This window comes from Gavialis gangeticus, unplaced genomic scaffold (assembly GCF_001723915.1).
Source record: "Gavialis gangeticus isolate Ggan-Ray unplaced genomic scaffold, GavGan_comp1, whole genome shotgun sequence".
Lineage (NCBI taxonomy): Eukaryota > Metazoa > Chordata > Crocodylia > Gavialidae > Gavialis > Gavialis gangeticus.
The window spans coordinates 239,918,233-239,942,123 of NW_017729032.1; the positions used below are offsets into that span (position 1 = coordinate 239,918,233).

Genomic DNA, 23,891 nt, shown 5'->3' on the forward strand with positions numbered 1-23,891 from the left:
GAGTCAAGGCTGGGATTTGCATTTTAAATAATATTCTAAACCACTTATCATGCCTGTCCCTCAACAATCTACTGATCTGAACTCAGCCATTTTAATGGATTAATTTTATTTGTGATCCTGCACCATTTTACTAATAATGCCTGACCCTGCAAGTTTCAGCGTATTTTGTGTGCACAGTTAATTATGTTCTTCCATTTAAGTCAGTGGAAGTAAAATAAGCTACAGAATCTGATGAAACACAACATCTCAAAGGATCCGGCCTACTATTGTGATCATACTCTCAATTATAGTGTAGTCTATTGGCTTGACCTCTTCACACCCAAAGGAGTTAGTGTGATTAGTGTTTGGAAGTTAGGTCCACATATAGAAGATGAACAAGGTAATGGCTTTCAAGATAAAACCAGCCCCTCATCTTCCTTCACCTTTCAAATAGAAGCATTTTCATTAGGATACAGGAATTATCTCAGTCAGATACTTTTTTCTGTCTTTAGCAAGTACACAGGTAATGTTAGGATTCTTTTGAAGGACATATGCTGCTTGTATTTACAAAAAAAATAGTATTTTCTGTTTCTATATCATAGATTTCATAGACGTTAGGGCCAGAAGGGACCTTGTAAGACCATTGGATCCAGCCTTGCTGCCCAAAGTGCAGGAAGTCAACTAGGATCGAAGGATCCCAGGAAGATAAGCATCCAAATGTTTCTTAAAAGAGTCCAGAGTAAGTGCTTGCACCACCTCTGGGGGAGTCTATTCCAAGCCTTGGGGGCTCGGACAGTAAAGAAGTTCTTTCTTATGTTCAGCCTATAATGGTCTTGCAGGAGTTTTTGATCATTGAATCTTGTCATCCCTTGGGGTGCTCTGGTGAACAGGTGTTCCCCCAGATCCTGATACACACACCTTATGTACGTGTAGGCTGCCACTAAGTCACCCCTGAGCCTGCGCTTCTTCAGGCTGAAGAGTCCCATGGCTCACAGACTCTCTTCATAAGGCCTGTTCTCATGCCCTCTGATCATGCTTGTGGTTCTCCTCTGGGCTCTTTCAAACTTCTGACACCAGAGTCTAGATGGTTTATAAAAACATTAAACAGTACAGGTCCGCGAACAGAGCCTTGGGGGACATCACTGGTCACTGTGTACTGTGTTGATTCAGTTCCATCAACCACCACTCTCTGGGTATGTCCTTGGAGCCAGTTACCCAGCTATCAAACTCTAATGTAGTCTGAAATATCATGCCCATATATAGAAAATTAACCAATGATGAATGTCTCCTTTTACCTCTATTTTAACATTTCTCTGATCTGTCCACTTTTCCTTTATTAGCTACAACAGGGGGCAAAACAGTGGGGGAAAGCAACCTCAAAGCTGATACAAGAATATCTCCAGGGGATGAGAGTAAAACACAGCTGGTTCCATATTAAACAATGGTCATAGCATAAAACACATGGGATTGTATCAGAAGGATGTGATTGAATGAACTGTGGTTGCATTTCCCCAGCCCAGCTATAGAATGGCCTACTAGGACCTCCTGCATCTGTGTTTAATGCAAAGGAAACCTGGGGCTGTTCTAATTTTGTGGTAATTGAGCTTCAAGAATTAAAGGAGTGCTATAATGTAACTGAGACCTGCTGTTGTTCTCTCCCACCCTCTTCATCTACACAGAATAGAGACCTGACACAATACAAAACTTAGTCCCACATCTCTGAGCTATTTTTGTTTCATACATAAGCACATCTGTTTTCCTGGCACTTGCTTTGAATGTTATATTTTAATTATTTTAAATATTTTTTCTCTCTCGAAACATTCTCTTCGATTTTCCACCTCTGCCTTTCTGCTTCATATTTTTTGCCCTTTATTATCTCACTTTCTTTTTCTATATTTCTGGATTCCTTATCAGGCCATGGGCCATTCATTAACCTAGTCATTCATTCATGCTATGCTGAGCTAGCCAAGGCTCCGAGTTTAGGGCCATGGCCTGCCACCTCTCCAGCTGACCATTCAGACATAGCAAGCAGGCCAGAGACCTCCATCCTGGTCAAGCCATCCCCTCACCCCTTGCCACCAAAGTGGCTGGTCAGAGTCAGCTGACCGATCACTCTCTGGCATATAGACCCCTGACCCATAAAATGAAATGTCTGGACAATGGGGCTCAACCCCTACCAGAATTGCCTTGCTGGCCCTTTCTTGTGCCTCTATCTGTTCTTTGCTTGATCTCTTGGCTACTGACCTGACTTGCATCCAGACTCTATGCACTACCTAATTCTTCAGCTTCCTGATTCATCTTTCTCCCCAGACCTAGCTCTCTGGTTGTTCTCCTAGCTACTAGACTCAGCTCATCCTCTGACTGATTCTCCAGCTTCCTGACTTAGCTTCACAGACTGACCTCCCAGCTTCCTAAGCCAGCCCATTCCACTCATTCCTCCTGACCCAGGTCGGCACCTTGGGCACCTATACACGTGCAATGAGGCCACTCCAACATGATAATTATGATCCAGCAGACTCCAGTGGCATGTGTACCAGCACCCCTGCACTGCAAAATGGCAGTGGGGGCACTTTTAATAAAGCTCATCAAATGAGCTTTAGTTAAAGCTCCCAGCCATCATTTTTCAGCACAGGAATGCTGATACATGTGGCAATCCAGGCACTTTAATTAGAGCGCCTCTTGGAGCTGCTCTAATAAAGCACCCCACCCGCCAACTCCTGGACCATATGTATAAATGCCCCTTGTTCCCCGAGTGGCTCCTGACCTGGCCACTCATAGCCCAGTGTAACACAACCATTGCTCAAAATGTCTCACTTCCTGTTCTTTTCCCCAGGTCACAAATTATCTCTTCTCTTTTTTTTCACTCCTCCTTTTCCTTTCCATTATTTCAGCTTACAACTGATCTCTTCATTTTCTTCCCCAAACCTTTTGCTTTTCTTCACTTCCATCCTACTGACTACTCCATTCCTTCTCTATGCATTCCTTTCACTTTGATTTCTATCTCAGTTCCTTTTCTCCTTCCCTAACTCATCCTACAAATATTCCCATCACCACATTTTACTACTGTCTTCTTTCCTTCACAACTTTTTTGCCTTATTCTCCCACCCACGGATGCCAGGGCTGTGTGAGATTCCATCAGCTGTTTTGTTTCGGCGTTGTTTTGACTTGTTTTGAACTCAAAACAGCCAAATTGAAACAAAACAAAAGGCTTCAAAACAGCCTCTAAATGAAACAAGGGCAGTCGAAATGTTTCAAGAGTTTCAAAATGTTTCGAGTTTTGAAGCTGGGCTTGTTTGCAACTAAAGAGAAACTAAGAAGAGGGAGGGGGAAGAGGGGGGATGGACTGCTCTGATATTGACTGTGTAGCTGGCCAGTGACTGTGATCCTTCCCGGGGGGGGGGGGCACTCCCAATGCTCTGGGGGAGGAATGAAAAAACAGTATAAAAAGCATTGTTTGAACTGAGCTTTCTCTGTGCCTTCACACTTACAAGCGACACAAGTTTTCCTCTGAACAGTTTGAAGTCCAGTTTCCCAGAAACCTCTGCACCTATCTCCTTGAAAGCTCATGGGCTTCATGGCCTCAGCAGGGGCTGCCATCCCGACAGTTTTCACCCCACTGTGCCTTAACCCACACACGTAACGCAAGTTTTGCTTTCAAGACTTTGTGGTGGTTTCTCAGAAACTTCTCACCTATGTCCTTGACACTTGGTAAACTTCATGGCCTCTGAAGTAGCTACAATCTCTGAAAGTTTCATCTGAATCAGGCAATAAATGACAAAGTTATAGGCAGTTTGGTGCTTCCCCATTATGGCTTGTGGACAAAATGTTGAAACAGCGTCAAAATAGAGAAACCGTTTTGACGAAACAAAACCGAACAGTGCTGTTGAAATTAAATGAAACTCTGTCCCATCAAAATGGTGAAACAGAAGTCAAAACGAAACAGTGCTGTTTTGCACAGCCCTAATGGATACCACCCTTTTACAACCATATGATTAATAAGAAGACCCCATCTTTACTGTTGACATTATTCTTCAGAATTGCTAGTTAGGATAGTGTGGGGTTTGTTTTTTTCTTGTTAGCTTACATTAAACTTTTATTAATATTTCTCTTTCTTACCTTTTTAAAAATATATCTGGTACTACTGGTCCAGGTCTGTGGCTCCTCTCCCGTTACTTTGCACTGCTAATCTAGAAGTAGTAGAAACTTAGGATAGGAGTTAGTTGGTAGGCCCACCAATGGAAGGAGCAGGTATAGCTAGCTTAGTAGCACCTTTTCTTGGCTACTGGGTGTGATGTTATCTGTAACAAGTATGTTGTAGTACAGAGATCATCAATCGCATATTTGGTCCACTGGCACTCAGACCAATCTAAATTGTTGGTTCACAGCTTGGAATGATTTAAAGCCCTCTTTACCTTTCTGCCATCCTAGTTTTGCTCAGCTCAGGTCCAGCATGGTTTGTTTTTCTTTTTTCCCCCCATCAACCCTTATGCCACCTCTATGTGACTTGCAATGCCTTTTGAAAATAATGTTAGCTGTGGAATTGGGATTATCAGGCCACATCTTGGTGATGTATATAAAGAACCACTTGTGCAAAATATCAAGAAGTACCATCAGGCTACTCTGATTACTGCAGGAACAAAAGTACAGCTTTAAAAATTACTTCAACACAAAAGGAAAACAAAAAACCTCTCATTCCCTAACCTTTTCCATTTGCTATGAAAAAGTCTGTGGAGAAGATATGTTAATTAAAAAGTCAAGCACACTTTTAAAAAATATGTCCAGTTCTATACTGGTGTTCTTTATACATGAGTTTTAAATGCGACAAGGCTGTGACTAATAGAAAAAAAAGGGGGTTAGAAACTTCAGATTTTAGCATGCATAAAATTAAGTCTCTCTTACTGCTTCCCAAACCAGATAATTCATTTAGGCAAAATTACATGATTTAAAATGAATATAGCATTATTCTAGTGTGGCAACATAACAGGACATGGTTGCAAGATACTTGTAGCCACAAGAAAGATTGAATTAGAAAATGGTTATTCAGACTCTGAATTGCACCTCAGCTAGGATGATGGAATCATTTGGCTGTACTGTTTAACAGAGAACTGAATACAGTAGTAGATTATTTAATCATGTGTATAAATGCTATATATTTAATGTATATATTAACAATGTTAATTTTGATCTGACCCTTTGTTCTTACATACAGTTTATTTCATTACAGACAACATTTATATGTCCCAAAACTGAAGTAAGTCAGTGTGTTTGGCAGAGAAGGCAGAAATCTGACAGTGACTTATATTTTACATTTTAATGCATACATAGAGTACTGAAAAAGGAGCTGAAGCACACTGGTTGCTACAGCTTCAAGATACTGCAAATAATGTACCCTCTTCCTCTCAAGAGCAAGGTGTATACACACATACAAGGTATTCTTTATGAACAACAGAATTGCTATTTGCCTATTTGAAATCGAATCCAAATGTGCCAAGCACAGCAAGAATACTGAGAGCAAAGGATGTTTAATATTCCAGCCCAGCTCACTGAAAAAGTATTGAATTGACAGAGCAGTGTTCTGTAGAGCAACATGATGTGTCTGCTTTAAATGGAGAATAATGGATTTAAGTTTAGTGCAGAACTAAAGGGCTCAATTACTATTCATGAATTCTGAAATGTTCTACTACAGAAGCTCCTTTTGCATGAAATGTTCATCAGAATCAATGTGTGGAACTACAAAAAGTAAACCTTGCCCCCTTGCACAATACAGTACTTACCTAGAGTTGTGCATTGACATAGAGCATTTCTGAGACATTTATCTAAAACCACTTGAATCTGTAGAACTAAACCAAATGTGTTTTGGATGGATGCTGTAAAAAAAGCAATGTAACTGATACCATTTGGGATGAGCAATTTTCCTATTACTAAATGGACTGCCATTTGTCTAGAGAAAGATATAACCAATACTTTAGAAAAACAGTTGCCATGGGGACTGAAGGTAACCTTTGGGTTAAAAAAGAACAAATGCTAATTTTTCTTTCTTTAAATGCATTTTTAGAATGAAAAAAAGTCTTTACGAAGGAATTTTATTAATACTGAAGGAACTCTAAAGATGTTTTGTTTATGCTAAAACTTGGTCCCCGTTCCCTATGAAACCAATGAGTTGGTGCTCATGCTCTGTATATCTGAGCATTTCACTGAAGCATATCACTTCCTTCAGCAGTTCTTAATCCCCCATTGAGTTTGGTGGGAATTTTGCATAATAGCCTTCAGGATTGGGGCCATAGTATTCTGGTAATTAGCAACTTGTGTTCCACTTTTAAAGAAGCTGCAGAGGAATTAATCACTATACATATTTAACGGAAAGACACTTGAAACTAAAAATACTATAAAAGGTTCAGATGCTGTTGCTGTTACTGTTACTAATAACTGATTTCTTTAGCACCACTTGCAAGGAAAGGTACTACTCACTTTTCAAAAGTGTGAAAAAGTGGCAGAATGAAGCCTTAACATGAACATTGATTTGTGTATTCTTTCTACTTACTTGCAAATAATATTCTGTCTCTCATACACATTCATCTAGTTTATTCCTAAATAACTTAAGGCCAAATGAGTCCTCTGTCTACTTAGAAAACATCTGCCTTAGTGTCTGTTTTTGCATGCAAAAGATACTAATTATTCAAATATTTGTTTGCTGTGTTATCTATGTATATTTGCATTTGTGTTGTATTTTTACAAATGTCATATCTTGAGCCAAGTCCTTTTGTTCCCCCCACACCCCTGCCTTAAGTGTACAGGAGTTCAGAAAAGTCCTGAAGGCAGTTGCTAAAGCCTTGGTTAACAAGTTCCTTCTGTTTGTATATTCAATTCCTCAAAGTAACATATGCATAATTTTATCATCATTGTGTGCCATCTGGAGTATATTGATTGAACTGCAGTTTTAAAATGAGGTCTAAGAAATAATTTGGTTGCTTACGTTTGGAAATAAAGTGTGGGGCAATTTGAGGGATCTGTCTATTTATAGCTTGGGAACTCAGATCGATTGGGAACTTGATATGTGTATTTTTATTAGAATTCGAACTCCATTTTGAATATTTTCCTTTTCTACTGTGTTTTCTTCTGTATGGGACTAAAACCCACCGGAGGTGATAGGTAACATTGTTGCATTTGGCTTGTGGCTAATAATGGGAGTCATTAAACTTTGATGATCGTCTAAATGGTACAGTATTGAACAAAAAGTAGCAATTACCTGGGACAAAATAGGAGTTTTCTAACTTCACATCTGAACTCAGAAAGGTTGTGGTGCTATTTAGGGAAAAGACCATAACTGATCAAAGTCACCTGACAAAGGGAACTGAAGGTTAGAAGACCCTTGGTCACTCTAGGAGGAGGAGAAATACTTGGTTTTGACACTAAATCTTTAGCTTGAAGATAAGAGTGTATCTATTTGTAGCAGAAGGTTCCAAACTAACTGCAAGACTTGCTGAAAATAACAGAAAATAGGAAACAGGAAAGATTCCACAATCAGAAGGAAAACACCATGAGAAGGAGGTAAATGCTCAAGAGTGGAAATGCATCCATTTTATCCAGATCTGTGCCTTTCTTGAGGTTTGGAATCCTTATAAAATCTGTGGTTGGGTAGGCTATAAACTCAGAGGGCCACAACACTAAAGATTGGTTATATGCCTGAGGGCTTTTGAACCACTAGAGGGGCTGAAGGCCCATAAAAATGGGAGTATACGTTCTATTGCCATGACATGATAAACAAAGAGCTTGTGCCTAGGAAGTGCCAAAAAGACCAGAAAAGAAATGGCAGTGTAGCCTTTCCTATTTCAGTTGAAAGAAGCTTAAGAGATCATAGGCCTGTTGAGGTAGGACTCAAATTACAGCTACCTAGTGAATGCCTAGGTATAGGAGGTTACCAGGACTATCTGATAATGTGATAGGTGAGGATTTTCTGTGGGTGACATCTTGTATTGGATCAACTACAGTTTTAATAAACCTAGTGAATGCAGCGTTTGCATGCTCTACATTTTTCTTCAGGGCAATCAAAATTATTTAAATTGATTAGAATAATTTAGAAAGAGAGCTACAATTAAAATAATATAATTAAAAATGTAGCCACAGCTCCTGAACAGACTAGTAAAGTCAGGTCCTGTTAGTTTTATTCTTCAATTTTACCTAATTTAAATAAAAGTGCAATGTTTTAGCAAAAACTACATCTAGATCTTAGAGAGTATTATTGTTAAGTGGGTATTATGTTGCTCTACTCCTACTTTTTACTGGTCTAAAGAGTGAGGAAACAAATAGGCTCAGATAGCTTATACAATGTAATGTCACTTGGGTTTCACTTGAAATTACACTCTGTGGAAAACTTTATCAGGAGATCAACCAACTTTAACATTATAGGTGAATTCTGTGGCCAATGCCAGAATGTGTAGGAGATTACAGCAAACAAACCTTCCCAATTCCCCACCCCTCCCTCTGTAAACATTATAGCATCAAAATGTGATGCCCTCAGGGTTATGTAAACTAGTACTACAATGTCATTTTATTGTACCTATATGTGAAAGAACACATAGGGGAAAAAAACACATAACGCATCTAAAAGCAATGAACTTTCTGAAATACAGACTCTCTGAATGTTTCTGTGAACATTTCTTAAGAGTAAAATTGGTTTATAACACTTTATGACATCCATTAGGCATCTTTAAACACTTTTGGTAAAGATGGGTACAGTGTTGATTAACCTACAGACAACTGCAAATTACATTTCTTCTTTCCATTAGTAGTTTAGTTGTTTTGTTCTTATATTCCATTGGACCTTTTTCAGTGGTGTTTCAGCCTAGCCTTTTCCTGCAATTTCACTGTGAGCATTGCTCTTTCTGACACTTCTATCTGATAGAATGCCACACCTCCTCTACTTAAAAAGAGCAAAGTTATATCCCCAGTAAAGACAGATACAGATCACAAGTATTAAGACAAAAGCAAAGATGATTACCTAGTCTGACCTCCAGCAACAGAACTTAATTCTTTGATTTCTGCTTCAAGTGTAACAACTTGTAGTTAAACTAAACCAGTGATTTTCAACCTTTTTTCATTTTTCAGATGCTTAAAAAAATTTGAATGGAGATGCAAACCCCTTTGAAAACTTTGAATGGAAGTGCAGGCCCTTTTGAATTGTAAGTGTAGTTTTGATTGATCATAACCATCTTTCCTGGACCCCTTAAACATAGTTTGTGGACCCCCAGGGGTCCATAGAGCACAGGTTGAAAACCACTGAACTAGACCATATTTTTTGGACAAGCATCTACTACTGATTGAAAGATTATATGTGATGAACAACCTATTCCATCTCTTGGAAATATATTCCAAAAGGTAACCAGACTTACTGTTAAAATGTTGTTGTATTATTCGTTTGAACTTGGTTTGAACTATTACTTTTAACTTTCAAACTTTGGATCTTGTTATGCCTTTGACTGCAAAATTAAAGAGCCTCAGTTATCTTCTCCCTCAGTGAATTTACACATGAAATCAGTGTACCTGAATAACCTGACTCAGTTCACACCAGAGTTTATTGCTGTTAGATGCAGTGTTTACATGTGCACCCAGGACCACAGTACATTGAGCCAGGGTAGAGCAGTCCCAGCTAACAGAGGACCTGAGGGGTTAGCCTGCCTGCTCAGGGCTGCTTCACCCTGGCTCAGCATGCTCATACCCCAGCCAACCCCAGTGACAGTCTAGACATGCAGTGCAGTAGATTGAAAGACTCCTCCATAAGATAATACTTGTATTGGGCAGTACTATCTTGCAGAGGAGTTAATTAGTTTAGATTGTCCAAATAGCTCCTCACATATACATGCTGAAGCTTACTGCAGACCTAATTAGTCAACTCAGCAGTAAAGTGCATGTGTACATGCCCGCCCTTGTAGTTTCTTATCAGCTGTGATCCAGTTGCCTCTAACTTTCTCTTCAATACATTAGATAGATTGAACTCTGTTGTTTTTCACTATATAGTGCTTTCTTTTAGCAGTCAGAACAACTGTTATATATATTAAGAAAACTAATTGGTATTGACTTATATAATGAAGTAACATTCTGAACATCAAACATCTTCACAGTAAATGGAGCCTTAGCCTAACTAGAAATATAAACAGCAAATTGCAATGTATTGAGAAAACCTTGATCCAAACAAACACCTGAACCCTAACATTAATTACACTTTTTTCTCCTCATTTTCTGCTTTTCTTTCTCTCTCTCTTCATAAATGCTGTCCCCATCAAAATCAAATGGCAAAACCTTCATTGATTTTACTTTTTGTGTTTTAGTGTTTAGGTGTGAGATCTGTAATTCTAATAAGATTCTCATACTCTATTTAGAAAATTATCCTGGAAGGCTTAACTAAAAACATTTTTTCAGTCTCAAGATATATTACCAGGTTTAAAGGTTTTCAGCATTTCACAGACTTTGACAGACTTTCAAAATGGAATAATGTTTGAAACAAGGAAATATTATGCCTATATATATGTACACCCCACCCCTTCCCCCAACATCAGATTAAGATGGAGCTTTATATATTCTATATATAAAAAGATATAGATATACATTTGTATATAAATTGTATTGATGTGTGCGCGCATAGTTCCATCTTCAGTAAACCTACTCATTAGTTATGTTAAATAAGCTGCATGTAGTACAGAACACCACCAATGATGATACGCTCAAACACCACCAATGATGTTGGTTCAGAGAAAAATATAGCCAAAGATACCTAAAAAGTGTTCTACTTCAAGTGAAAATTGGTAGGGGTTTTTTTGTCTTGTTTTTTTAATTCTGCCCTTCCCCACCACAACCCACAACTCTGGAAGGTTAAAATTGAAGATTCTGTTCCAATATTTCTCTCTCTCTATTTATACATATGTGCATCTATACACGTTATATACACATATGTATAAATATATGTGTTGTAGGGCACTAAGGCAATCCTGTTCCTTTAAGATCAGGAACATCCTGGCTAGAAAGCCCAGCAAGCTGAGACAGAGCTCCACAGTTGCAGATTGCCCGGGCAGCAGGCTAATGATGGAATTAGCTGGCACCTCCACTCAGTCAGCTGACCAGAAGGAGGCAGGGCCCTGGGCACATAAATCCCAGGCTTAGGGTGTCTTGTGAGGCACTGACTTTGAATGAGACCCAGCAAAGGATGCAAAATCAGCAGGATCTAGTGGGGTTCAGTAGAACTATGACCACACAAACTCGTGGGCAGCTTCCCAACTTATTATTTCAATCAACAAGATGTCGCAGGTGAGATTAGAAGGCTCCCACAGGTCAGAGCAGACACAATCATGGAGCCCTAGTGGCATCATGGCCATCCCTGAGGACCCCATGTCATGACAATACTATACATGTGTATATATATACACATACACACACACACACACACATGCACACATAGAGAGGTATCACATTTAGGTGTGAGGGGAGAGTGAGAGAGCAGAGGGGACAGAGGGAGGAGATGGAGTAGGGGGTAGAGGGGAGATTTGTTCTGCAATCTTGAAATATTTTCTCAATGTTTCTGGATCTCTATGAAGGTTTTTCAGAAATCTGGATTTTTCTTCCAAAATCATTTGCTTTATAAAACATAGGAATGTAAATATAAATACCTTTAGTTTAGTTCTCATAGCTAGTTTTACAAAACAGAGAAAAATCATGCATGCAATATCCAAAAGTGGGTCTTTATGCAGAGACAATAAATCTAGAAATAACCTTTCTAAAAATAAATAATCAGTAAGGTTTTTATGCATACTCAATATATTCCTATTAAAACGAATGTTCTAAATTTAGTACCTGATTTTGCAAGGCTTTTAAATGTCATCTTCTGTCTTGATCCAAGTCTTTCTGAAAAAGATTCTGTTCTCTGCATTTTTTCTGCTAATGTTAGCCTTGCAAGACCATTTACACTAGCTATGAAGTGGCTTGGGCCTCGGAGATGTCTTCATTTGTTGGCAGTCTGACTGTTTCTGCTCACATGAGAACAATAGCCAGATCTCAATGGGCCACCAGATTGCACAATGTTTGGAGTCTACCCTGAAATCTTTTGTCCCTACCACCCTACTATTTTATAGTGTTCTGCAAAGTTTATGAAGTCCATTATTATCCTCCTGGATATTCAAAAATGGTTTATTCAGATGTTTACACTCATACCGAAACAGCCAGTGTCCTCCACTAACTTTAACAGATGTCATTAAGTAGAATTTTTATTTCAAAAGAAGGGCATTTTGATGTCTGTTTCTTTCTATCAAATGCTGCTTGCTTTCTATGCATTGGTAGTTCAGGAGATGAAAAGGAAGCATCAAGGAAAAGGAAGTTGAAGGCTATGTTTCTTTCCTTTTTCCTGCCACTGCTGCTTTTCCTTGGTGGTAGAGAAAAAAGAGCACTCCTGCTTCTACTTCCTTCAAGTGATCAGGGATCACTCTACCAGCAAGAAGGAACTCAGACTTGTTCTGCATCCACGCTGTTCTACACACTGTTCTTCATCCATGAGTAGATTTTAACCAAGCAGTGAGATACACTGGCAAAGGTGGTGGTGTCCCATATTCCAAAGGAAAATATCTGCATATTGCAAGACTAGAATCCCCATTGTCTTGCAAGTCCTGGAGTGCCCATATGTAGAAATTGAGGAGCACCAGAGTAAAAACTTTGCTGTTTTTGAGGTGCTGTTTTTTTTCACCACTATCTTTTGAGTACATCCAGAAAAAAAATAAATTAGTAAATTCTGTGCTCTTGCCATCTCACTGAAATGGGGTACCAGTATCTTGAGTCTGAGAGGGGTGAATACTATAGAGATATCTAGGATCCAATCTACATCTATTAACAGAGAGAAATAATCCTTCAAGACTCCTAAAGTTAGTAGTTGTTCCAGGGCCTGGCCAGAATTCAGGGTGTGCCAATGCTAGAATATTAGTTCAGCTAGATGCATTTGAAATAGCTCTTAGCTTGCATCATTATGGAGTAGAAGGATACATCCTGATGGTAGATTCAATCCTAGGATTCTATCCTTAAAAAACCTAGGGTGTCATGACATATAAATATATAAACCTTGGGATTATTACTTCCATTTGTAACATGACCTCTAGTAGGTTTGTTTCTGAGGATAAACCTTCCTTGCAGTGCTTGTTTCAGGTTCGTCTCTAAATGAAAGGCAGACAGTTTTAAAATAATAGCTTAAATTTAAAAAGCCATTATATTTTGGAGTCTGTGACCTGCTTTCTTTCACACAGTGCTGAATGGGTATTTGTAATCACTGGGCGGATCTACAAGAGATGCTTAATGCACAGTAGATTAATTCTGCTGGTATTAGCGCACCATAACAAAAACCTCACTAATGCACCAATGAGCAGTAGAATTAATCCATTGCTCGTGAAGCCTCACAAAAAAACCATGCACCATTGCTACTGTGCTTTAGCACTGGTTACTTCGTATTTATATAGTACCTCATATTAGGGGTGCTAAATTTGATGCACTGTAGCAACGGGGCCTTAATGCACATGCAGGCACACCCACTGAAGTTTATTTCCACTGAGAACCCATAACCATATATGAATAGATTCAGATTTAGTACCATTCAGTTATCTCCAGTCTGCCCCACACATTAATTGTCCTCTCTGTAAAGAAATCATATATCTGAACTTGTTACTTTCTCCAGCAGTCTTGTTGCATATGCATCCTTTTTTGCTATTCATAATAGTAAACACCTCAATCATGTCTTCTCTTAATCTGCCCTTTCATAATGACTACAAGCCTAATTTTCCTTTTTTCATAGTTATAACCCCTGAAACCATTTATCAACCTAATGAAAATATTCTTCTGTATTTCTGCCATATAGTATCCAAAACTGTGACTAGTATATTAGAGGTTTTCTCATCAGACTTCTTTGTAGTTAGAATTATCACTGCAATTTGTATTTGTATCTTCTACTGATATGTCTAAAGTAGCCTATTTCTTGTTAACTGCTGTGAGATATCGATCTTTTCTTAGTTCTGTCTTTCTTTATTAGGAACAAGACCAATATAGAAAGACATAGGTCAGTTTAAGGAAGATTTGATGTTACTTTAATAAGTTAGATTTTACAACTTCTGTTCTGGGGTCTGTGTCTCTGTTTCATGCGTATGAAATGCACACAGGGTTTTTGGGGTTACATTTCCTCTTCATATTAATTTAACCTTGTCCAAATCATATGCTACTTAGACCTGTTGCAATACACCAGTGCTGTGGAGTTTGAGCAAGACAGGGCTTAACACAACTCCTTGTGGTATTTGCCATCCTCTTCCTTCATGCTGTCCATTTGGGCTTCTTCTCTCTAAACCTTGACAGCTAAGCTAGCTTTATGTACACCTTAAATTTGACCAATCATTTAATACAATAGTTACATTGTTAGTCTGAGACTATAAACAATTACTTTGATATCATAGATTTTATCACCCAGAGGTAAAATGTTAAACATTAAAAAAAAAAAACCAACAACAACAATAGCAATTATCAAGACTTTTGTGAGGTAGGTATTATCTACATTTATCAGACGGGGAAATAAGACTTAGAGATATGACACTAAAATCATTTAACATGCTACCATCTACACTCCACTATTTGCCATATGGTGGTATATGTTTGCCACAGTTTTCTCTTCTTTGAAGGGGAAGGAGCTGCGTTAACAATTGGAAAATTTAGACCTTTCAGAAGCTTCTACCGTATCTCTCTCTTTCTTTGTAACAATTTACCCTCAATACTTTGGCTCCCACTTACTTCATGAACTGTCAGTGCTATTGATATTGATATTCACTTTTCCACAAATCTGCCACTCGGTCTAGAAATTCTCGTTCTCTAGTTATGCCAGCTTTCAACTACAATTTAACATTTTTAATGCATCTGGCACTTAACTTAGAACAGGAAGTATTTATAGGATGTCTACTATCCTGTGGTCCTGGCACATAGTTCCTTGTTGTGTTGTCTATGCTAAGAAACATTTAGGAGGGGAGGAAAAAAAAATCAACTTACCTCAACCAACCCAAAGGGAATACCCATCATTAAGCTCCTGTGGTGGGAACCTTTGCAAAATAAAATAGTTATGACAGCTAATGGCCTGCAGGTGATAAAAATGTTAGAAAATACTGAGCTTACTGCTGATGTGGCTGAAACAATGCTGACATCATTTTTTTAATTATTTATTTTTATTAGAATATTCACTTATAGACTGAGGTTAAGGATATGTGTCTGGTTCCAACAGAATTGATAAAAATATTGCCACTGACTTAAGTAAGACCCAGGACTGATTTACCTATCCTTCTACACTTGATATCAGTAGGGACCATAGTACCTAGTTACTGAAATGCACAGAACAACAGTTGTAATTCCTTTTGTCAATATGAGTTCTTACTCGAGCACTTTCCAACCTTCCACTAAACATAACGTTTATCATAATAGAAACCCACTACTAAAACTGCCTGCTGCTGCCTAGGCCATCGTAACAGTTATTTTCTCTGAGAATGAAAAGTATTGCAGCCTCTGCAGGCAAGATGTTTTCACTCCATCCTGTTTTCCCCCATCAACCGAGTATTTTTCCAATTAAAAAAACCCAACACTGTGGGCAAGTATATTATAAGCATGGGACCTATGACTGGTGTAGTTCATTGCCTATATATCTAATGATTGTTACCACCATGTTCTGTTACTTCAGTCTGCCTGTGAAATTACAATGTGAGCACCTTTTATTATAAGTAATACTTAAAAGAGGCTTTAACCCCGCCCCTTTTTGCTTTTTCCTTTAAATTACAGCTGATCTCTAGAATTAGTTTACCTACAGATAAAGAGGCAAAATATTGAGTTTCAGAACATTCCTATATTTATTTAATATTTTTGACGCTGTTAAAACGTGTCAAGCTCATGCTTTGAGATGGGTCACTATGGTGATCCAGAGAAATGCAGAGCTGTAATGACAAGAATGTCTCAAGGTACTAATTAGTCCAAAGAATCATAAGCCAAGCCATCGAAATCCTCATAGGCTAACTTTTCTTGCAATTTATACCTACTATATGCTGCTGGCATATAGGGAATTACAAGTTAGAAAAGGTACGACTATGGATACAATTTGACCCCAGGGCTTTAAAGAGAGAAAGATACACACGAAAATCAGCAGATTATATAATTCATCAAATCTGTATCAACTTCAACAGAATGATGAATGTTTACAGTGGTTGAAGATATGGCCACAATATAACTATTGGATATGGAAATTAATAGGTTTCCTTCTCTAAAATGTTCAAAAGGCTGGAAATTTAGTTTTAATATTAAAACTTATTTTTTAAAACAAAGGGGGAAGTCTCATATCTATAAATTTATGTTATAGCATTGAAATATTCAATTAATAAAATTACAAGTTATACTGGGATTCAAAACCAATATGTGTAGGCTACATATATTGTTCTCTAGCTATACACAGAAGTAGCGGGACACAGAATTGTTTCAGTTAATATTTAAACTGGAATGCACAGTACTGTAGTTGAAATATATTAACTTATGACCAGAGATAAAATGTTATTCTATTCAGTATGCAAGGCATGTTGTGCATTCCACAGCTGTAGGAACTGCATGTAAAGTCCCATTTTTGTTAAAATTGCTCCAAGTGTTCTCCAACAACCATAAAAGAGACTATAATTGACATTTTACTGAGTTCTGTTCCTATAACTCTCTATTGATCCTGGGTAATCTTCAGATGCTATCATCCTTTAGAGGTCACAGAGTTAAAAAATAATATCTTCAGCATCCATATGGTGGAAAACTAATAGAATCCATGTAACAGCATTTACTTATTTAAGTATATTGCACTTTTCTATGGTAAAAGTAATTATTATAGTGAACAGGTTATTTTGGAAATGTTAGCATGATTTTTTTAAAGCCAAATTATAGTCAATTTATGACAAGTATTAACATTATACATACACGCACACAAATATACATGTGTGTATAATATATAGAGAGTATATACAAAACATACTATTTATATACAAAATATACTATTTAAAGTAGTTCATCGGTGATACTATATAAAACAGTTATTACAAATGAAAAAAATCTTTCACTTTTCAAACCTTCTGGAAAGAATTGCTTTAAGAACTAATTTTCTTTACCTTGTCATAAAAAAATAACTGCACATTCTGGCAAATTATGTATTAATAGATGAAAAATAGTGCACTTAGCATTTTGAATGGGAGAAAAATAAAATATTTCTTTACTGTCAAAGAAACAAGCTTTCCATATTAATGTGCTTTACAGGGTGACTGGCAAAACCTAGATATAATAGGATATAATGTTAGTATATTCTCAGTAAGTTTAGAAACAAATACACATCCTTTTTATTAATTTTTAAATACAGTACAAAAATCAGAGCTATACATATCAACTATATATGAACTATGCACTATGTACATTTCTGTCATAAGTAATAAAAGGGAAAGAGAGAGAAACAAGAAAAAGGAGGGAAGAAGGAAGAACAGAAGAAAAGGGAAGTGTGCAAGGACTATTTTAATTGTCAGAATAATCTAAAAATTCTTTCCAAATTTCACTAAATATTTCAATGCTGTTAAGCAAGCTAAACATAACTTCCCATAGATATCAGTTATGCCACTGTATTGCCCCAGATTTTGATCTTTGGAGATCTCCTACTCTTCCAGTGAAGCAATCTAATCCTTCATGTCACTAATAAAACCTGTTCTAAGAGTGCAATCTGGGAAAGATTCAGTTTGAATCCCTTAGGGATATACCCAAAAAGCATACAGGTTTGCCAAAGGTATCGGTCCTGTGTTCAAAACTATGTTAACTGTAACTATTTTTTCAAAAAAATTAGTAATAGGGAATTATCAAAACGTGACCAAGCATTTCCTGCAATGCATCAAATCGCCAACATGCAGCTACTGGCCGTAAATATATATATTTTAAGTTTTGCAGGTACCCAGTGCAGACAAAAAATGATCTTTTGCTGTATAAGATGAAGTGTAAGATGAGTTGTTTATGTTAGAATATTGTAAATTGCTGATTTCCACTGGGATTCTGTCATCTGAATACCTATGTCTCCATATCATTTCAGTCTTAAATAGCTTGTATCAGGTCTGCTATGTGAATGATGACACACAGGGGGGCACAAATCAGGGTAACTGCCTTGGGCCCCATAATATGGGGGGGGGCCCACAGAGCTGGGAAGATAGGCCATGGCTGAAATTTAGTCCACCCAACTGCCCGGTGGGCTGGACAGCTTTTTTGCTTGTTCTGGCCAGAAGTTCTGGCCACCTCCCATCTTGCCACATCTGGTGTGCTGGGGCTTTCACTGCCCGGCGTAAGTGTGCCATGGGACTGGAAGTGGGGGCGGGGGCACACAGGCTGCTTTTCCCTGGGCCCCACATCCTGCTGGGATAGTCTCTGATAGCACAGGATAGGAAAGAGAAGCAAATTTCAAAGCAAATATATATATTTGCCTTGATATATATCTGGAATATTTGATACATCTAAAGCATCATGTCCAAACTGATTTTATAATCCTTGATGCAACATTATATATTGCCATACAACTGTTTTTAGATGGCCATAGTAAACACATAACTTTGAAAAGGATTTAATATGATTTCCTACTAGAAGCTGTTCTACATACACAGCACCTTTATCCACTCACCTCGTCCACATCTCTCAGTTTACATGTTCCATACGTCATAAAGGGATAGCCCAAAATAGAGCCTTTATGATGTAATGAAATTGCAGTAAGTTTGCTAGATTCTTCCAACCTTGTTGTGTTACAAAAGAATGTAGGAATTAGAGATAAGGGCCTTGTTATACATTGAACTTTAAGCTGCTCCAATGTTGATCACTGTTAGTGCTAGCTTGAATTTAGAGCAGTCCCACTTAAGGCTAAAAACCCTCTCTGTCTGTTGCTGATCTGCACAACTGTGACTTACCACTAGAGGCCTGGCAAACAGGGGCCAGACTAGGAGCTATAGCTGTGAGTTGCTATTAGAGGGCTGGTGAGCCAGGACAGGCTTCTATCCCTGCTCTCATTAGGGGTGTGTGAGAGATGTGTTGGGGAGACAGGAACACATAGCCGGGAGACAGAGAGTTAATGGGATAGGGGGTGCACCTATGAAAAAAGGTTTCATGTTTTAATAGGGATTTCGGATTGGGATTGGAGTATGGGGGAGGGGGTGCTGGTCATGCTTCCCTGGGTAACTGGGATCTGGGAGTGGTGAGGGAAGGCACTTTTGGGGGAGCTCTGCTTCAGCCCAGGGAAGGAAGACCCAGCTCATTCTGACCCACTCTAATATCCAGGTGACTGGCTAGTTGGAATGTGCTTGCTGTTAGCAAAATGTTGCACACCTATGAGTGGGAAGGTCATATTTCCAGTGACAGCAGGGGAGTTGACTTGGTGCCAGAACTGCCCCCTAGGCTGTAGAGTTCAGGGGATAGAAAGTCTGTCCACATAAAACAGGAGGGTGGAAGAGTGAACATTGCATCTTGGGGATACTGGAAGATTGCAACTTGAGTGGCTCATCTATGGGGTGTGGCCACACATTAATGGAACGTGAACTGGGTAACACAGATCAGAGATAAACCTGCCGTGGAGTGTGTAACTTTAAGCCAACTGAAGTGTGCTTAAAACAAGTTTCAGGTGTTAATGTGTGGACATTCCAGAGGCTAAGAGCTCCAGGAGCTGCTTAAAAGTCATGTGCAACAAGGTTGCTTAGGAAGATTATGATAAGGAGAGCTTGAAAATGGAAGAAAAAAATAAGTGCCCATTCAATTTCCACTCATATCAGTAGGCCATTACATGTACAGGCTTATTAAGAAGGCATTGTAATATTGACAAAGGTTTGGAAGATGAAAGCCACCCATTTCAATTGACAGTAGCTTTTTTGATGAAAGCCATTCCTTTTTATCCTCCCACCACAGAAACCTGTTGAATATTTAGTTGATTTTCACAAAATAGAATTGGGGGATTACACTACGCATCAACAGCATGCCTGTGTTGCAAAGAAGACTAGCAGCATACTGGACTACATTAGTGGGAGTGTTGCAAGCAGATCAAGGGATGTGATTATTCCCCTTTATTCAGCACTGGTGAGGCCACATCTGTAGTACTGTGTCCAGTGTTGGGCCCCCTGTTCAGAAAGAATGTGGACAGATTGGAGAGTCCAGAGGAGGGCAATAAAAATGGTTAGAAGACTGGGGAACATAATTTATGGAAGCAAGGCTGAAGAAACTGGGTTTATTTAGTCTGGAGAAGAGAAGACTGAGGGGGGGGCAGGATTTAATAACAACCTTCAACTATCTGAAGGGTGGTTACAAAGAGAATGGAGTTAGACTGTTCTCAGTGGTGGCAGATGACAGGACAAGGAGAAATGGTTACAGCAAGGAAAGTTTAGGTTAAATATTAGGGGAAATGTTCTCACTAGGAAAGTAATAAAACACTGGAACAGGCTGTTCCAGGGAGGTTGTACAGGTTAAGACCCAGGTAGACAAAATCTTGGCTGGGATCGTCTGCTTGGGGGTGGTCCATTTTTGTGTAGGGGGTTGGAGCAGATGACCTCCTGAGGTCCCTTTCAACCCTAATATTCTAGATTACATTTCATTATGATTTTGGGTAGATTATGTAATAGGAAAATTAGATAAGATAAGACCTTCATTTTAAAAATATTAACATGCCTCTACAAAGATATTGCTTAACGGAGCCATTTGTTCAGATCCTGTAATGTAACATAGGGAAAGCTTCTGAAAGTTTTAGCAACTGATACCATTGATATTCTTGGATATTTTAATATCCAAACACGGTATGCATGCTAATTGCCAGGGAAACAACCATTTGCTAAATAAATATATCCTTTGTCATATACTCAAATTTAGTCCATTTAATTTCATAACCAACAGATTGCTGAACTGGTTGACTAATGGGACAGGAACTGATCTCTCAGACTGTGATAGGAGTATTAGTGTATCATCTGCAGACACCAGTCTTGTGTTCACAGTCTCCTACCACAACACCTATTATATCATCCTTATTTCTTATGTCAGTAATCAATGGTTCCTGTGTTAAATGCAAGGGAGAGATAGTAGACAACCTTGCTGAGTCCCCTTTGCAAGATAAATGGTTCAGATAAAATATTATTGGTCACACTTCTTAAAGTGAGACTTGTATATAGTAGCTATATCTACCTTAAGAATTATTTACCAAACTCCATCTCTTTGTAATACACAAAAAGGTACCTCCAAGAAACAACCAAAGGCCTTCTCTGCATCAAATGTGAAAAGAGCCTCAAGGCAGAAACAAATGCTGCCTTTGTGCTTCCATAATTTTTTAAAGCAGTAAAAAGCCCAAGCAAACAGATGTCTGTACCCCTGTCACACCACAAATGCCCCCAATTTGTGGCTGCAACTGAGGCAATATCAAATTATGCTGCTTTATTGTAGTAGCTTTCTTTTAGGTTTTCTTCAGCCTACAGCTGCTCGGGTTGTCATTCTAGGGGCTTCAGGGTCCTGAACCTGCATACCCCAGGAATTCCCATTCCCAGGGCATGCAAGATTGGGCCTCTGAAGCCTGGGGCCCTAGAACTGACAGGTCACCATAGGTGCACAAGGTGGTATGGGTCCCAGTGCACAGAGTGGTGCATGGTGGGCTGAGAGAAGGCCAATAGACCCCAGTGACTGCAGAAGTCAGCTTGGGCCTTCCTGCCATGAGCAGCAACTGGACGGGTCAACCCGTGAAGAAAGACACTGGTAGTCATGAGTTACACAGGGAAAGGGGATTCCCACAGGAGAGGAGGGGCCTTCCCCACTGTGGGTGATCAAGGGGAAGCCCCTGAGGAATGGGGATTATTCACCCCTGGGCACAGAGGGGAGTCTAGGGCTCCTGTTTGTTAAGGGTGGTGTCATGGTTATGGGCCCCTCCTAGTTGAGCAATTTGGGAGAAGATAATGATGTTCTATTATGAAATGGGACCTTTCCCTGGGTTGCCATTTCTCCTTTGGGCACAACTGCCATGCCTTTGATTGCAGCCTGGTTATTTACGCCATTGGGATTCTGTTTGTAATATTGCATCATTATTGTTGCTATTTGAGAGGACTGTGAACTTTTTATGTCTGAATCTATTGTATTGGTTATTTTTGCACATGTGCTGTAAACTTATTGTGTTCTGTTCAATTATTGTCCTGTCACTGCCAGGTATTCCTGTTGTTGAATTGATGATTAACCTGTGTGTTGTTATTGAGTCCTCCTTTGCCTGTTGAGGGGCAGGGGCTGCACACTGAACGGGAGACCACAGAGGATTAGGCCTGTGCCTAAGATAAGGGTGAATAATAGTTACTGTTGGTATATATCTAGTGTTGGTGTAAACCCTGGTCTTTTCCTCTTACAGAGATGCACCCCAGGGTATCTCTGAAGTGGGTTGTAAGTGGATAACACATTGCACTTTGTCCCACGGGATCGAGCCCTTGCCTGATGCAGGACAATGGGTGACGTGTGTTTCAGCCAATGAAGCAGATTAACTATGGAAGGACACAATCCACCACATCTAGTCCACTTAACTTGGCAACATCTATTTATACCCATAGGGACTTCGGAATTTTGAATTGCTGCCATTATATCTAAAACCTGATGTATGTTAATCTGATCTGTGCCTTTATTGGATAAATCCTATTCGAGTTCTGTGAATTAACTTTAGAAGGACCTCTTCCAATCAGTGTGATAAATAAAGTTTTAGCTAGGATCTTGGTGTCTACATTAATTAAAGAAATTGGTCTGTAATTAGAACCATTCATAGAATCCTTGTCAGCTTTAGGAATTACAGAAATCATAGCTTCATGTAAAGTGGTTGGTAGTGTACCTTGGTTCTTACTATTATATACATTTAATAATTGAGTTAACAATGTATCCTTACATTTTTTTATATAATTCCAGAAGAAATCCACCACTGCCTAAAAAATGTGTTATTGTTCATATCCTTTAAGGCCAAGGTTATTTAATCTAACAAGGAAAGAGCCTCTAAAATTTCCCTCTCCAGCTCTGAAATTTGTTGTGTGGTTAGAAAGTTTGGAAACCTATCTATTTCTTCTCTAGAAACATTCAGTAAAATACATACTCTACCTCTTGGGATAGTAATTTATTTAATTCATCTCATATTGGTAAGACTACACAGTTTATCAGGCAAAGGATCTGTGATATAATCCTCATCTAAAGACTCAATTTTTCTTTTTAAAATATCTATTTCTGTATCCCAGATTTTTCTTTCTTGCAGAATCATATAATGTTATATGCCTTCATAAGAAGGCTTTAGTAGTTTCCTATAATATCGAAGCAGAGGAAGCAGTAGGTCGATTAAGCTCTATAAAATTTTTAAACTCCTTTAGAAAGAATGCTTCAATTTTATAATAATTCAACAGGGAGGTGCTGAGTCACCAGCAATTATTTACAGCTAATCTATCTGCAAGGAAGAGCTGAAGCTCTACCTCAGCCAAGTCTGAAAGAGTAATAGAACCAGAAGCATTGACCACTGAGTCAATCATGCTTTTAGAATTTTAAAAAGTCAGCAATTCTAGAATATACTGATTGAGACATTAAGAAAAACTATAATCCCTTACTGTTAGATTCACTATTCACCAAATATCTACTAAACCCAGTCTGACATACAACTTTTAATTACTTCCTTAGAAGTAGGTTTTGTGGCTAGCAGGGCATGGACAGTATCCAAACATTCATTCCAAGCTGCCTCCAAAATTTATGGGCATTTCTTATTTCAGAGAAATTTACCAAAAAAAAAACAAAACAAAAAAAAAGAGAAAAGAAAAAAAAAGATTATATGTTGGATTGTCTGCTTTGGGCCACAGACACAC

At 38.6% G+C, this 23,891-nt stretch overlaps 1 long non-coding RNA gene across 1 annotated transcript; it reads left to right on the plus strand.

The window, feature by feature from the left end:
* Positions 1-578: 578 nt before the first annotated feature.
* On the plus strand, positions 579-23,507 carry LOC109302427. The gene is made up of 3 exons (XR_002098763.1): positions 579-698; positions 22,444-22,449; positions 23,496-23,507. It is a non-coding gene; the product is annotated as an uncharacterized LOC109302427 (long non-coding RNA).
* Positions 23,508-23,891: the final 384 nt, after the last annotated feature.